The sequence below is a fragment of the Pleurodeles waltl genome, chromosome 1_2 (assembly GCF_031143425.1).
Source record: "Pleurodeles waltl isolate 20211129_DDA chromosome 1_2, aPleWal1.hap1.20221129, whole genome shotgun sequence".
NCBI lineage: Eukaryota > Metazoa > Chordata > Amphibia > Caudata > Salamandridae > Pleurodeles > Pleurodeles waltl.
Genome location: NC_090437.1, coordinates 1,310,065,335 through 1,310,082,083, shown reverse-complemented (window position 1 = coordinate 1,310,082,083; position 16,749 = coordinate 1,310,065,335).

The window sequence follows — 16,749 nt, the reverse complement described above, 5'->3', positions numbered from 1 at the left end:
ATAGACATCAGTGTTAACCAATGAGGAGTTGCACGGCGGTTCCGACCGCCTTCTGTCATGACGACTCCTGCAGGCAGAATTAGGTCACTTACATCTGTTCTCTGCATGCAGGACAGGTGGTTGCCATTTTACAATTTTAAATGAATTTTATGTGATCCCACTGCATCATTACTTGAATATTTGCACAATATGCTTAATTTAAAGTGTCAACTCAATGACACTCACATATGAAGTGAGTGTCAGCTGGCAATACTTCAGGTGGGGAAACGTCCTCTACGCCGACTCTGTAACAACGCGGAACAACGCTTTCCTTAACCACGACTTTGTTTTTTTGTGCCTTAACCACGCATGTCCTGAACAACGAACATGCGTGGTTAAGGCACAAACAAGGGAATCGGCTGAGGAGGACGGCGCGGACGACGAGGCGACGACTCGGGTAAGTGGGGGGGGTGGGGGTTTTAGGTTTTGGGGTGGGGGTCGGGGGTTTTAGGTTTTGGGGCGGGGTGGGGGGTTTTAGGTTTTGGGGCGGGGGGTTGGAGGATTTTAGGTTTTGGGGCTGGGGTTGGGGGTTTTACGTTTTGGGGAGGGGATGGGGGTGTCGGAGGGTTTTAGGTTTTGGGGCGGGGGTGGGGGGATTTGGGTCGGGGGTTTTAGGTTTGGGGTGGGGTTTTGGGGTGGAGGGTTTTAGTTTTTGGGGTGGGGTTGGGGGGTTTTAGGTTTTGGGGCGGGGTGGGGGGTTGGGGTTACGCATGCAGGATCAATGGATGCCTATTACTAATGCCTTTACCAGGAATGCCTTTCCAACGAAATATCGTTGTGAAGGCATTCATGGTAAAGGCATTAGTGGTAACAACGAGGTCGTTGTTCCGACCTCGTTGCTCAGGCACTCGTCGTTCCGACATACAACCCTTCAGGTGTATGTTCATCTCCATGTTACAACATTTTGTACTGTGTAACATATAGGATGTTTTTGTTTGTTCGTGACTCCATTTCCTGTACACGTCCCTCTGTCACAAGTATGGCAATATGAGGTACTGCCTCAATGTCTGGGTAGGAATGGTGTGTGGATAAATGTTTCCATCTCCAACATGCCTGACAACTTACAGGACCAATCCTTTCTGATTGTCCTGTTATATTTATCGGTTATAAGAAATGTACTGAGTACTGTTTGTCCTCCTGCCTAGATATCACCAAATCGGAGTGATGAAGAATGCACCAGTCTACCGTCCCCTAGAAGATCTGGAAACCATGGAAGAGAGGCACATTATGATGACCTATCGACTGAACGATCTGAGCATCAGTGAACTGATTTCCCAGTTGCAACCAGACCTCCTGCCAGCCTTAAGGAATCCCCATGCCATCCCTCCAACAGTACAGGTGTTGTCTGTCCTGAATTTATTTGGCTAGTGGCTCGTTTCAGGTGACTGTGGGACTGGCTGCAGGGATGCCACAGCCGATGTTCAGTGTAGTGTTACAGGATGTGCTGGATGCCCTACTAAAGCATATGGACAGGTATCTAAGGTTCCCACAATGCCCAGAACTGAACTGAACTCTGCTAAGGCTTTTACAACATTGCTCATGTGCCACATGTAATAGGGTGTAGGAGGCTGGCCTGGCTTATAGTGGGTACTAATGGTACTTACACCTTGTGCCAGGTCCAGTTATCCCTTATTAGTAGATTAGTAGCTTAGGCTGATAGAGGTAGCTATAGCAGGGCAGCTTAGGCTGAACTAAGAGACATGCAAAGCTCCTACTATACCACTTATATCATATAGGTACTATATCATAAGAAAGACAATACTTGGGTACTAAAAATAAAGGTACTTTATTTTTAGTGACAATGTGCCAAAAATATCTCTGAGGATATACTCCCTTAGGAGGTAAGTAAAATACACAAAATAAACACACAAACCAAAATCAGGTAAGTAAGACAGTCAGAAAGTAGTGCAAACACTGTAGAATACAATAGGATGCAATAGGCCTACTGGCAACACAAACCATATACTAAGAAAGTGGAATGCGAACCATGAATGGACCCCTAGGCTAATGTAGTGTGTAGAGGATCGCTGGGAGTGTAAGAAAACACTAAGGGTGTCCAAGATAACCCACCCCAAGGCCCTGGAATGTAGGAGTAAAGTACTACTATTTCCCCAGAAACACACTAAAGTTGTGATAAGGGATTTTGCAAAGACCACAACAGACTGCAAAGCACTGAAGACGGATTCCTGGACCTGAGGACCTGCAAAGGAAGGGGGCCAAACCCAAGAGTCGCAAAAGTGTCCAGGGGGGCAGGAGCCCACTAAACCCTGGATGAAGGTGCAAAATGGCTGCCTCCGGATGGAAGAAGCTGAAGGTTCTGCAACAACGAAAGGTGCTAGGAACTTCTCCTTCGTGCAGAAGATGTCCCACGGAGTGCTGGATGATGCAGAGTTATTTCCTTGGCAAAATACCACAAACAAGCCTTGCTAGCTGCAAGAGTCGCGGTTGAAGATGAAGAGTGCTGCCCGGGGCCAGGAAGGACCAGGATGTCGCCACTTGGGAGAGGGGACAGAGGGGGCCCTCAGCAACGTAGAGAGCACATGCACAAACAGGAAGCACCCACAGAAGTCCTTGAACACAGATTCAAGAAGTCGAACACGGCGGTCGTCTCAACACTGCAGAAGAGGGTCCCACGACACGGACATCAACTCCGGGAGCTGAGCATCGCAGGACAGAGTGCTGGGGACCTAGGCTTGGCTGTGCATGCAGGATTTTGTGGAAATGTGCACAGGAGCCCTTGTAGCTGCAGTTCACACAGTGCACAGGATTATTGTCTGGAGAGGGTAGGCAAGGACTTACCTCCTCCAAATTTGGACAGTTGGACCACTGGACTGTCTGATTCACTTGGGTCCACCACCTGTGTTCTAGGGGCCACGCTCATCAGGATGAGAGGGGTTCCAGAGTACCGGTGAAGCTGAAGTTTGGTGCCTGCTGAAGCAGGGGGAAGATTCCATCGACCCACGGGAGATTTCTTTGTGGCTTCCAGTGCAGTATGAGGGCAGGGTGCCCCCAAAGCATGCACCACCAGGAAATAGTTGAGAAAGCGGGCAGGATTAGGCGCTACAATGTCGCTGGTAGTCTTCTTGCTACTTTGTTGCAGTTTTGCAGGTGTCCTGGAGCAGTCAGCAGTAGATAATTGGCAGAAGTCAAAGAGAGAGGTGCAGAGGAACTCTGGTGAATTCTTGCAAGTCTTTATCTGAGGAAAAGCCCACTGGAGAGACCCTAAATAGCCCTCAGAGGAGGATTGGCCACATAGTCAGGTAAGTACCTATTAGGAGGGGTCTCTGACGTCACCTGCTGGCACTGACCTCTCAGAGGCCTCCAGAGTGCCCTCACACCTCTGGAAACAAGATGGCAGAGGTCTGGGACACACTTGAGGAGCTATGGGCACCACCCCTGGGGTGGTGATGGACAGGGGAGTGGTCACTCCCCTTTCCTTTGTCCAGTTTCGTGCCAGAGCAGGGACTGGGGGTTCCCAAAACCGGTGTAGACTGGCTTATGCAAGGAGGGCACCATCTGTGCCCTTCAAAGCATTTCCAGAGGCTGGGAGAGGCTACCCCTCCCCAGCCTTTAACACCTATTACCAAAGAGAGAGGGTCTAACACCCTGCTCTCAGAGAAAATGCTTTGTTCTGCCTTCCTGGGACTAGGCTGCCCAGACCCCAGGAGGGCAGAACCCTGTCTGTGGGGTGGCAGCAGCGGTAGCTGCAGAGAAAACCCCAGAGAGCTGGTTTGGCAGTACCCGGGGTCCATAGTGGAGCCCCTGGGATGCATGGAATTGGCTCCCCAATACCAGATTTGGAATGGGGGGGACAATGCCATGATCCTAGACATGTTACATGGCCATATTCGGAGTTACCATTGTGAAGCTACATATAGGTATTGACCTATATGTAGTGCACACATGTAATGGTGTCCCCGCACTCACAAAGTCCGGGGAAATGGCCCTGAACTATGTGGGGGCACCTTTACTAGTACAAGGGTGCCCTCGCATTTAGTAACTTAGCACCTAACCTTCTGCAAGTGAAGGTTAGACATATAGGTGACTTATAAGTTATTTAAGCGCAGTGAAAATGGCTGTGAAATAAAACGTGGGTGTTATTTCACTCATGCTGCAATGGCAGTCCTGTGCAAAGGTTTGGCTGAGCTCCCTATGGGTGGCAAAAGAAATGCTGCAGCCCATAGGGATCTCTTGGAACCCCAATACCCTGGATACCTAGGTACCATATACTAGGGAATTATAAGGGTGTTCCAGTATGCCAATTGAAATTGGTAGAAGTGGTCACTAGCCTATAGTGGCAAATTTAAAGGCAGAGAGCATGAGCACTGAGGTTCTGATTAGCAGAGCCTCAGTGACACAGTTAGGAACTACACAGGTATACACATTCAGGCCATAAACTATGAGCACTGGGGTCCTTGCTAACAGGGTCCCAGTGAGACAGGTAAAACACACTGACAAATAGGGTTTTCACTATGGGCAGTGGGGTCCTGGATAGCAGGGTCCCAGTGAGACAGTAAAAATACACTGACATATATTCACAAACAGGCCAAAAGTGGGGCTAACAATGCTAGAAAGAGGCTAGTTTCTCACATGGGGCCATTGATGGTACTCACATCACCTTGGTACCTCCGAGGGCCAATGAATAGGTGTACAGAAACTGGAAGAGTACATATTCGATTAATGTTCAGATGGTGTGTCTTGCAGACCAGCATATGTCACATGTGACTGCGAAATTCTCAGGTTAGGTACATGATTCCTGCGTCTTGAGGAACAGCAGTTTCCCTGCATTGATGTTACATATACAGCGAGAAAGGGCCTGGCTCATTGGTAGGTGTACTGCTGTCTATGTCAGCCGTCAGAACTACCTCTCTACACAGTCAGTTCTATGACTATCACAGTTCCTTAATGTGGTGTTCCTATATCTACACAGGTGACTTCGGATACCCCAACCTGCCCTGGCTCCAGACTCCAGTTAGGTATCCAACTACAGATGTGGAGGACAGGTACAATGAGGCATACAGCCGGACGAGGAGTGTGGTAGAGAGGACGTTTGGCCTATTGAAAGCAAGATTTTGTTGCCTCCATGTGTCTCTGGTGCCCTACAGTACGGACCAGGGAAAGTCCAGAAGATTGTTGTTCCATGCTGCGTGATACATAATCTGGCCCTCAGAAGGCACATCCCACTGTTGGAGGAGGGGGACATTGCTGAAGGAGCTGTGGCTGGTGACCTTGATACTGACGAGGCAGACGAGGAGGAGGCAGCTGACAACAGGACTGACCTAATTGGCCAAGACTTTCAATGATTTTTAGGTATGTGTGGTTTAATGAACAGTTGAACCCTGTATGGGAGATGTGATTGTGTCCTTCAATGTTGTATGTATCAAGGTGTATGAGGAGACTACTGCCTTTCAGCTTTGTTTTCACACCTGAAGAGATGCTGACTTAACATGAGGGGAAGTGTAAATGCAATGCTGCCATTTAACATGTGATAAATGCTGGTGCCATTACATCTCATCCTTATAGATGTACTCAAGTTGTATGGTCCTAAGTCTGAATTGATAAGAGAATGGAATGTACACATCTTTGAAATGTCCTGTTCAGCAGCCCTATCATTTTGTACTCTGAGCTGTTGTCTGACATCTACCTGTTATTGACAATGCAAGGTGGTATAGTGTTGGGGATGTCACCTATATGGAATGATACCATTACTTTGCATGTGCTTGACTGACAGTCCTAGCCTGTAGATATGTGGTGTCCTACCCACTGCAGCATGTATCCTGTGTTTATGAAATACTGTTGTATGTGTATTACAATGGCCTACATGGGTTACTTCATTTAACCTTTTTCCCTATTTTGGTTTCTAATCATGTCACGTTTGTTTACAATCTGCTTCCTGACATGACTGTTGGCACCCATGCCATTGGATGTTACTACCATATGGAAGTACTGACAGACATGCTGGAAATTCCTGCAACATCTGTCACTCTGACAAACCTGTTGTACAGATGTGTGTATTTGATTACTGTTTGTTACCAAAGATGTCACTTTGAACAACAAAGGCACATACACCATTACCTGTGCTCATTAGTGTTTATTTTGTGTTTCACATCACAGTTCTGAGGAGTGGGGTCACGGTTTCTGAAACCATCAGAGAGGGTGGTCCAGCTGTTGGCTCAACAGGTCCTGTATCCATGAGCATGGGGATAATGAGGTTTGGCTTTGGACAGTCAACTGGGTGTATCAGTGGCAAACAAAGGTAGAATGTTCAGGAGAGGGATCACGTCCTGGTGGTGTGTTTGGTCTTGGTCTCAGGTCCTGCAGGATGTCTGGATGGATGACCTGTTTTGCTGTGAGGGGGTCCTCAGCTTCAGGAGAATGGGTGCTGGTGGCCTGTAGGTGCTCTTGCTGGGCCTCCATTCCAGTAGCTGGGGAAGATATTGAGGGCACAGGTGTTGTAAGACTACTGGATGGGGCCTGCTGTTGGATTCTTGGGAGTTCAGTGAGCACCGCTACAATGGATACCATGGTGGCATTGTGTGCCTGCCACTGCTGCATGGTCTACTGATGGTATTCCCTTTGCAGCCTCTGGTTCTCCTGCAAAGTGGTGAGTATCTGGTCCATCATGTCCTGGGATTGCTGGTATGCTCCCAGTACTCTGTAGATGGCCTCCTGGCCAGTCGTGTTGTGTTGCTCCCTGATCCCTTAGCCCACAGTTGCCCTCCCACTGGCCCTTCCCCCGGTGGCTGTGCCTCTGGCACAGTGTGCCCTCTTCCACTGACACCCGGACCTTCATTGTCTTAGGTTTGGGGTGTCGACTCTGGTCCATGTACTGTGGGGCACACTGATGATTGATCTGTCCTTGGGACACGGGGTTGGAAAGGTGGACTCAGCTGTGCTGTAGGTGCCACAAGGAAGGGGAATTCAGTTGTGGGCAGGGTGAGGCTGGTGGTGGTGGACTGATCAGCTATGCCTGAAGGGCCAGGTGAGACGTCCTTTTCGAGACATCCAGGGTATTCTTCCTCTATTGGACCTACCTCCAGGGACTGGCTTTCAGTCTCTGGCATCCTCTGCTGTGTGGCAGTACTAGGGATATCTGCGGAGTGAGAGGAAGTGTGTTACATGATGGTATAGTAGTTGGGGTACACATGGTTCGACATAACAGGTGTCAGGGCACTCATGAATGAAGTTCAGTCCTCCATATGTGTTAAGACTTGATACACCGTCAATTATGAGTCGGACCGGGATGTTAGGAAAAGGTTCTGTTTAATCTTGAGATGCAAAATCCATTGGAAATCAATATTCTTACATTCCACCAACAGCCAACACGTGTTTCGTCCTAAGAGAAAATTTGTTCTCAAAGACTTCATCAGGGCTTAATGCATGGTTGCAGAGATTCTAAACGAAAATTTACTGGAGTCCCCATTTCAAATGAACTCTATCTATATGTCTTAAAAATAAACTGTCAGATTTTATGTTATCCTGCACAGTATAGCGCGTATCCAGTTCACTGCGCGTAGGAGCGCCGCGCTGGGAACGGGAACGCGTTTCTCCGCTCCTTGGAGCTGGAGGTAAGAAATTGGTTGTTTACTAACTTCTCGGAGCAACACGTAACTCAAATTCTAGTTTAGAGTGGATGAACTTTCACTTAGTAACTGCTTATTTTGCAGTGAACGGGATACGCGCTATACTGAGCAGGATGACATAAAATCTGACAGTTTATTTTTAAGACATATAGATAGAGTTCACTTGAAATGGGGACTCCAGTAAATTTTCGTTTAGAATCTCTGCAACCATGCATTAAGCCCTGATGAAGTCTTTGAGAACAAATTTTCTCTTAGGACGAAACACGTGTTGGCTGTTGGTGGAATGTAAGAATATTGATTTCCAATGGATTTTGCATCTCAAGATTAAACAGAATCTTTTCCTAACATCCCGGTCCGACTCATAATTAACGGTGTATCAATTCTTAACACATATGGAGGACTGAACTTTATTCATGAGTGCCCTGACACCTGTTATGTCGATGCTTGGTTTCCTTTGGAAACATTGGAGGAGGGAGGAAGATCCTCCTGCCAGGAGCACCATGTACTTATAAGGATTTTTTAAGTTTATTTGGTGATAGACTGTGAGCGCTGTTTCCTATATCTCTCTTCCCCTTGCTAAATTTTGGGGTACACATGGTTGTTTGCTATCATTGCCTGCAATTTCTGAACAGTAATGGCATTGACAGTTTCTTGACAACTGCTAGTTTTTGGATCTTTTGGAAGTTGCTATTGTATTTTTTTGCTATATAGTTGATGGTGGTCTTGACTGCTGTCATCGCCTTGTGCAATTCAAAATTTCTTGATGGTCAAGGGGGGGGGTGACACGGTTAAATGTGCAGGTGTCCAAATGTGGAGTGGAATTAGCAGTTCTACAATGGTTGGGAGTGTTGCATTGTGGTAGTTGTAGTACTTGCTGCAGTGTGAGAAATCCATGCACTAGGTGGGCCTGTGTGGGAATGGTGTTAGTGGGAAGGGGTGGCATGCAAGGGAGGGTATTGGGCTCTGGGTGTATTGGTGCATGTAAGGGTGGTGTGAGTGGGTGACAGGGTGGTGGGGATACTTGCTGTGCAGGAATACATAGGGGGTCATTACAACATTGGCGGTAAAAGCCGCTTACCGCCGTGCAGAAGACCGCCAAAACACCGCGGCGGCCTCGGAATTCCGCCACAGCTATTATGACACACATCTCGGAATCCGCCGAAATTCAGACACCCACACAACGCCGCCACACCAAGGTCAGTGTTAAACTGGCAAAAACAATTCCTCCACCGTCACGCCAACAGAAACACACCCATGCTATCACGACCCACGAATCCACGCGGCGGTCTTTCAACCGCGGTATTCCATTGGCGGTACACACCGCCGCGCTCAAAATACACACACATCTTCAAAACACCGCCACATTGGACAATTCCAAATACACACAACTGACACACATACAAAAACCACTCCCACACACCCAATTCAATATAAAACACACACCCACATCACCCACAAACCCCTACGACCATAATTCACGAACGAAGGCCAGAGAGACAGAGAGCACAGCAATTGAGAACCCCACCACACAGAGGCACACAACACCATCACCCATACAACATTCCATGCACAAAACACCACACACCACTACACATCACCACACACATCAACACTTACACCACCCCACACATCACCCACACCACCCCATGTCACGCCAAAGACACCCCTGGTTTTCCAAGGAGGAGCTCAGGGTCATGGTGGAGGAAATCCTACGGGTAGAGCCACAGCTATTTGGCTCAGAGGTGCAGCACACCTCCAATGCCAGGAAGATGGAGCTATGGCGCAGAATCGTGGACAGGGTCAACGCTGTGGGACAGCATCCAAGAAATCGGGAGGACATCAGGAAGAGGTGGAACGACCTACGGGGAAAGGTGTGTTCTGTGGTCTCCAGGCACAACATCGCGGTACAGCGGACTGGCGGCGCCCTCCCTCCTCCTCCCCCACAACTAACAACATGGGCGGAGCAAGTCTTGACCATCATGCATCCAGAGGGCCTCGGAGGAGTCGGTGGAGGAATGGACACTGGTAAGTCAAATCTTAACTATCATATACCCCACCCTACCTGCATGCTATCACACACCCCCACCCCCACCCCCTCCCCTATCACCCCAAATCTTCACTAATGTACTAATAACACAAACCACTCATCCCAACACCAAGCCCTGCATGACACAACTAAGCATGGTCACCCCTCACCAAATCATGCTCACTGCACATACCCAGAACAACCCCCTAACCATCATCACACAAACCCACACACAGGAATGCTTGCACTGGGGTACACGCACAACCACCCATTGCACACCATTACACACACATGCAATAATCATGCTCTCATATCCCTGCAGGACCACTAAGGAACGACACCACACCGGAGGGTCCAGACATCTCCACTCCACCCACAGAAGAGGCCCACAGTGACAACAACAGCTCTGGCCTACTGGATCCTGATGACCAGCCCGGACCATTGTGGGCCTCGGGACAGTCTGTTCCCCTTCCACTGGCACAGCCCAACACTGACCTTCCACCCTCTGGTAACACCAGCACAGCACAGACCCAGCGGTCCCATACCTCCGTACCCAGGACACGTCAATCAGCGGTGTGTCGACCACTACAGGGAACCCAGGATAACCCACCACCCCAACAACAACAGGTACCTGGGGGCAGTGGTAGTGGGCACACGGTCCAGGGGACAGAGGCACAGGAACACAGGGGAACTGGGAGGGCTGCTGTGCGACATGGGGCGGACAGGCCAAGGGAACCCACTCTCCACGAGGCCCTCTCCTCCATCATGGGAGCCTACCACCACTCCCAGGAGACGATGGCGACGGTCCTGGCCAAGTTTCAGGAGACCCAGCGCCTGCAGGAGGAGCAGTATTTGGGGTTCAGGGAGGAGCTCAGAACCATCAGCTCCGCCCTGGGCACCATCGTAGGGGTTCTGAAGGACATACAGAAGATCATGAGGGACACCGTGGCACTCCAAGGGGCGCCTGACACTAGCCTGGACGATGAACTGCCCACCACCTCCACCGGCGCTATTGGACAGGACGCCCCACCACAGGACCACCACACCAGCACCCCTCCCCCTGCAGATGGACAACCACCACGCAAGCGGTCCCTGAGATCCAGGAACAGGACAGAGCAAGATGGCAAGACCCCCGCCAGGAAATGAGACCACCCTGATTGTCCTCCCACTGTCCCACTTTGTTACCCTGTCCATACTTTAACTGCCCCAGCTCCACTTCCTATGCCCATATGGGCAGTGCACCTGTGTGACCAATAGACTGGACTCTGCCATGGACATTCCTCCACCGTCACCCATCACCATTTTACAACCCCCCTCCATTTTTGAGCACTTAAATAAACACCCTTGAACCACAAAACAATCTGGAGTCAGTCTGTGATTTGGTAAATTTGTATTATCAATGACAGTGTCAAAATACGTTTTCAATTGTAAAGCCAACATACCTATGTCACACATCACAAGTCCTTGAAGGATGCAAGCAGATGACACACGTTGGTAACCACACCTGTGAAACCGTAATGGAAAGGTACAACTCAGTGACCAAATAGTGCTATGGAATGACAGACATGATAGAGGTAGAAATGTGAAAGTGAATGTAATGGTAAAAAAGAAATGTTCTCACCTGTGTGTCACTGGAAATATTGCTGTATGACTGACTCCCTGTTGTCTATGTCTTCTTCCTCAGCTTCCTCCTCATCACTGTCCACAGGCTCCACAGCTGCCACAACACCGCCATCTGGACCATCCTCCTGCAGAAAAGGTACCTGCCGTCGCAAAGCAAGATTGTGAAGCATCGAGCAGGCGATGATGTTCTGGCACACCTTCTTCGGTGAGTAGAATAGGGAACCACCTGTCATATGGAGGCACCTGAACCTGGCCTTCAGGAGGCCGAAGGTGCGTTCGATCACCCTCCAGTCCGCCCATGGGCCTCATTGTAGCATTCCTCTGCCCTGGTCCTGGGATTCCTCACTGGGGTCAATAGCCAGGACAGGTTGGGGTAACCAGAGTCCCCTAATAGCCACACACGGTGCCTCTGGAGTTGACCCACCACATACGGGATACTGCTATTCCGCAGGATGTAGGCGTCATGCACAGAGCCAGGGAACATAGCATTTACCTGGGAGATGTACTGGTCTGCCAAACATACCATCTGTACATTCATCGAATGATAACTCTTCCAGTTCCTGTACACCTGTTCACTCCTGTGGGGGGGGACCAGAGCTACATGGGTGCCATCAATAGCACCTATGATGTTGGGGATATGTCCAAGGGCATAGAAGTCACCTTTAACTGTAGCCAAATCCTCCACCTGAGGGAAAACGATGTAGCTCCTTACGTGTTTCAGCAGGGCAGACAACACTCTGGACAACACGTTGGAAAACATAGGCTGGGACATCCCTGATGCCATGGCCACTGTTGTCTGAAAAGACCCACTTGCAAGGAAATGGAGCACTGACAGCACCTGCACGTCAGGGGGGATTCCAGTGGTATGGCGGATTGGTGACATCAGGTCTGGCTCCAACTAGGTACATAGTTCCTGGATAGTGGGACGGTCAAACCTGTAGGTGATGATTAAATGTCGCTCCTCCATTGTCAACAGGTCCACCAGCGGTCGGTACACCGGAGGATTCCGCCATCTTCTCAAATGTCCAAGCTGACGGTGCCTAGGAAGGACAACAGTGACCACAGAGTCAACAAATTTCCAGGTATGTACCCACAGATACACAGAACACGACACCAAACACAAAACTCTTCCTGTATGTGTGTTGAGTGTAGGCCTAGGTATGTGTGACGCAGTAGTAAATGAAGCCATGTGGGCCCCTGAAATGGCGGCTGCCTGACCTCTAAACTGGGACAATGGGATGTGAGGTATCTGCGCTGGCGTTGTACCCCGTCGCGGTAGGCGGTCGTAGACCGCGGCGCAATGCTGCATTGGTTAACATTGGACACTATGGGTCCCAGGAGCCAATGATGAAGTGCGCCGGCGGTGATGATACGCACCGCCGCGGACGTCACCGCCGCGGACGTGACCGCCATTTTCTATCTCTTCAATCACTCGATACCTGATCTTTGACAGGAGAGGACCTACACTGCAAGTGCTGCTGTGACCTCGGTCTGGAAGAGACAATGGCTGCTGCGTCTGGGGAAAGGGCCCCTGCCTTCACTGCTCAGGAGTTGGAGAAGCTTGTGGACGGGGTCCTCCCCCAGTACACCTACTCTACGGTCCTCCAGACCAAAAGGTAAGTACCAAGGGAGCACGTTGTATGGGCTATGCCTGGGTGGAGAGGGCTGGTTGTAAGAAGGAAGGGGGCAGAGTTCAGGGAACATGAAGGACTGTGAATGCATGTGCCACATGGCAAGGGTAGGGATGGGGGCCACTCACATCGACAGTGCAGTTGGTAATGACTTTTCTTCTTCCCCTGTGCATGTCATGTAAGTCAGCGCCCACCAGAAGAAGGACATTTGGCATGCCATCGCCAAGGACGTCTGGACCCTGGGGGTCCACCAGAGACGGGGCACCCACTGCCGGAAAAGATGGGAGGACATTCGCCGCTGGAGCAAGAAGATGGCGGAGGCTCAGCTGGGGATGGCCTCCCAACGTGGGAGGGGTGCCCGTCGCACCATGACCCCCCTGATGTTCAGGATCCTGACGGTGGCCTACCCAGAGTTGGATGGACGCTTGAGGGCATCACAGCAGACACAAGGGGGTGAGTACACTCTCATTCTGAGGACTTTGCGCGCAGTTGAGGGGTCTGGGTGGGGGAGGAGGGATGTGGGTTTCCCTAGGCCAGGGCGACTTACGTAGGCTAGGCCCCTCCGTAATGCAGGCCATGTGTCACTCCACCCCACCTCAGTAGAGGGCCAAGTACAAGTATACATGCCCATGTGGCATCCAGGTGTGCAGATGTCCACCATAGCCATGTAGGCCAGATCCCAGGAATTGCATCTGTAGTGGCCAAGAGCACGGCGTAGTGCAGGGGGCTGCTGTGTCTGTATTGTCTGCCAACGGTAGCGGTAAGCCATGCACTCAACCTGTCTTTCTTCTGTCGCCCCCCCCCCTTTTTCTGCTCTCCCTGTTCTTTTGTGCATCAGCATCATCAGGCGGAGGTACAGTGGCACTGGAGCACGAGGGAGCTGCATCCCACATGGCCATGGAGGGCCACACCACAGACTCTGAATGCACCAGTGGGACGGAGGGCGAGGGGAGCTTCACGTCGGTCACCGGATCACCAACCAGCGACACGGACTCGTCCGCCGATGGGAGCTCCCTTGTGGTGGCGGCACCATCTGTGCCCCCCACTTCTACAGGTACAGCCGCCACCTCCCCTACCAGCACCACCCTCCCAGCAGCCCCTCAGCGTTCGCCCCGTGCCCGCTCACCCAGGAGAGTGGGCATCACCTTCGCCCCAGGCACCTCAGCCCCTGCCCCTGTCACCCCTGCTGCCCTCAGTGAGGAGGCCATTGACTTCCTCAGGTCACTCACTGTTGGGCAGTCTACCATTGTGAATGCCATCCAGGGTGTAGAAAGGGAGTTGCAACACACTAATGCATTCCTGGAGGGCATTCATTCTGGTCAGGCTGCCCATCATCAAACCCTGCAATCTCTGGCCTCAGAACTGATGGCAGCCATTGTTCCTGTGTGTAGCCTCCCCCTCCAACTTCCTCCACCCAGACCCAATCCCCTGTACCCCAGCCTATCCCAAGCACACCATCAAACAAGCATGCATACACCTCAACACACACAAGTAGCTCAGGCAAACATAGGCACCACACAACCCACAGGCACTCACGCAAGCATCACCCACATACAGACACAGCAACATCCACTGCCTCCACTGTGTCCCCCTCGTCGTCGTCTCCCTCCTCCCTCCCAGTGTCGTCTACACTATCACCTGCATGCACTACATCTACAGGCACTAGGACTCGCACCAGCACACCCAGCACCACACCCCGCTCACCTGCACTCACCACCCCCACTACCATTTACACGTCCCCTGTGTCCACTCCCAGTGTGTCTGTGACGCCCCCTCCCAAAGTACACAAACGCGCGCACCCACACACCCAACATCCATCCACCTCACGACAGCCTCCAGTACCTGCACCTGCACCCAAAACACCTAAAGTTACACCTCCTACAACCACCTCCTCTTCCTCCACTCCCAGACCCCCTCCAGCTACCCATCCCAGTCTTCGTCAGCAACTTTTCCTCAGCAACGTTGACCTCTTTGCCCCCACCCCCACCCCTCCAATTCATAAGTCCCGTAGTAGCACCTCTGCCAAAAAAACTCCAGGACCTGTGGTGCGTGTTCAAGGTGTGTGGAGTGCACCGGCCACCAGGGCAGCCAGTGTGACACGGAGCCAAAGCACTGCCAGTCCACCCCCTGTAAAGCACCTCAAGTTGAAAAGTGGCCGACGGGACAGGGTGAAGACTCCTGGTGGCAAAACTGCTCACAAGGGTCCCAGGGGGATTGCAGAGTCAGCTGTGACTCCTCCAAAGGTGGTGAGGGGCCAGAAGAAGTCTGCACAGTCTGGTAAGAGCAGCACGGCGGACAAGGGCGCCATCCTCCCCGGCGGCCGGGACGCCACCGCCAGCACCGTCGTCACTGGTCGGGAGACCACCGCCGGAGTCAGTGCCCAGGAAGTCGTCACTGGTCGGGAGACCACCGCCGGAGTCAGTGCCCAGGAGGGCAGCAGTATCGTCACTGGTCAGGAGACCACCGCCAGAGTCAGTGCCCAGGAGGGCAGCAGTATCGTCACTGGTCAGGAGACTACCGCCAGAGTCAGTGCCCAGGAGGGCAGCAGTATCGTCACTGGTCAGGAGACCACCGCCAGAGTCAGTGCCCACGAGGGCAAAGCACTGCTGAACAGGTCAGAGACCGCCATGGCAAAGCACTGCTGAACAAGGCAAAGCACCGCTGAACAGGTCAGAGACCGCCATGGCAAAGCACCGCTGAACAGGGCAAAGCACCGCTGAACAAGGAAAACACCGCCACATCAAGCATCGTTATCCCATGTGCAGCTGGGACAGTGACGGAACAGGAACCGTCACAGGGAGCCTGATGCAGTCTGGGCACCATTCCCCCTCCAGAACCAGTGGAGACATGCATCCACTCCGTCTGTCCTTAACAGGATGAAGCACTCTGGGCACCAGTCCCCCTCCAGAACCAGTGGAGACATGCATCCACTCCGTCTGTCCTTAACAGGATGAAGCACTCTGGGCACCATTCCCCCTCCAGAACCAGTGGAGACATGCATCCACTCCGTCTGTCCTTAACAGGATGAAGCACTCTGGGCACCAGTCCCCCTCCAGAACCAGTGGGGACATGCATCCACTCCGTCTGTCCTTAACAGGATGAAGCACTCTGGGCACCAGTCCCCCTCCAGAACCAGTGGAGACATGCATCCACTCCGTCTGTCCTTAACAGGATGAAGCACTCTGGGCACCAGTCCCCCTCCAGAACCAGTGGAGATTGTTATCCACTTGAGAGACTGTGGCTTTGCACTCCCCAGGATGGTACAGTGGGCAAACCACCCATTGTAGAGACTTGAGAGACTGTGGCTTTGCACTCCCCAGGATGGTACAGTGGGCAAACCACCCACTGTAGAGACTTGAGAGACTGTGGCTTTGCACTCCCCAGGATACATCAATGGGCATGGAGCCCCGTTGTGGATCTGGCGTGGTGCTGTAATCCGGCTGAGGTGCCCCCGTTTCCCTTCCCCCTGAGGTGCCTGTTGTATTTCTATCTGATGCCCCTGCAGTGTTCTCTCCGTTTGTGGACAGGTATCTAGTGTGGGCCTCACCCATGCATTTTTGGACCAGTGGTGCACGGACATTGAAATGTGCATACCTGCACTACTTCTCGTAATGTACATAATTTTGAATGTGTATATATATCTGTATATATTTGGAACTGTATTTTGATACATTACAATGTTTGAACTGATTTCCTTTTGTCTTTGCATTCTTCCGGGGGGGTTGTGGGTTGTTACTGTGATGTTTGGAAATGCATTGGTGTGTGTGTTGTAATGTGCGAGGGTGGGGGTGGGGGTGTTGCGTGTGTGTGTCCCTGACTTTTGCCTCCCCCCTCCCCTATGTCATAG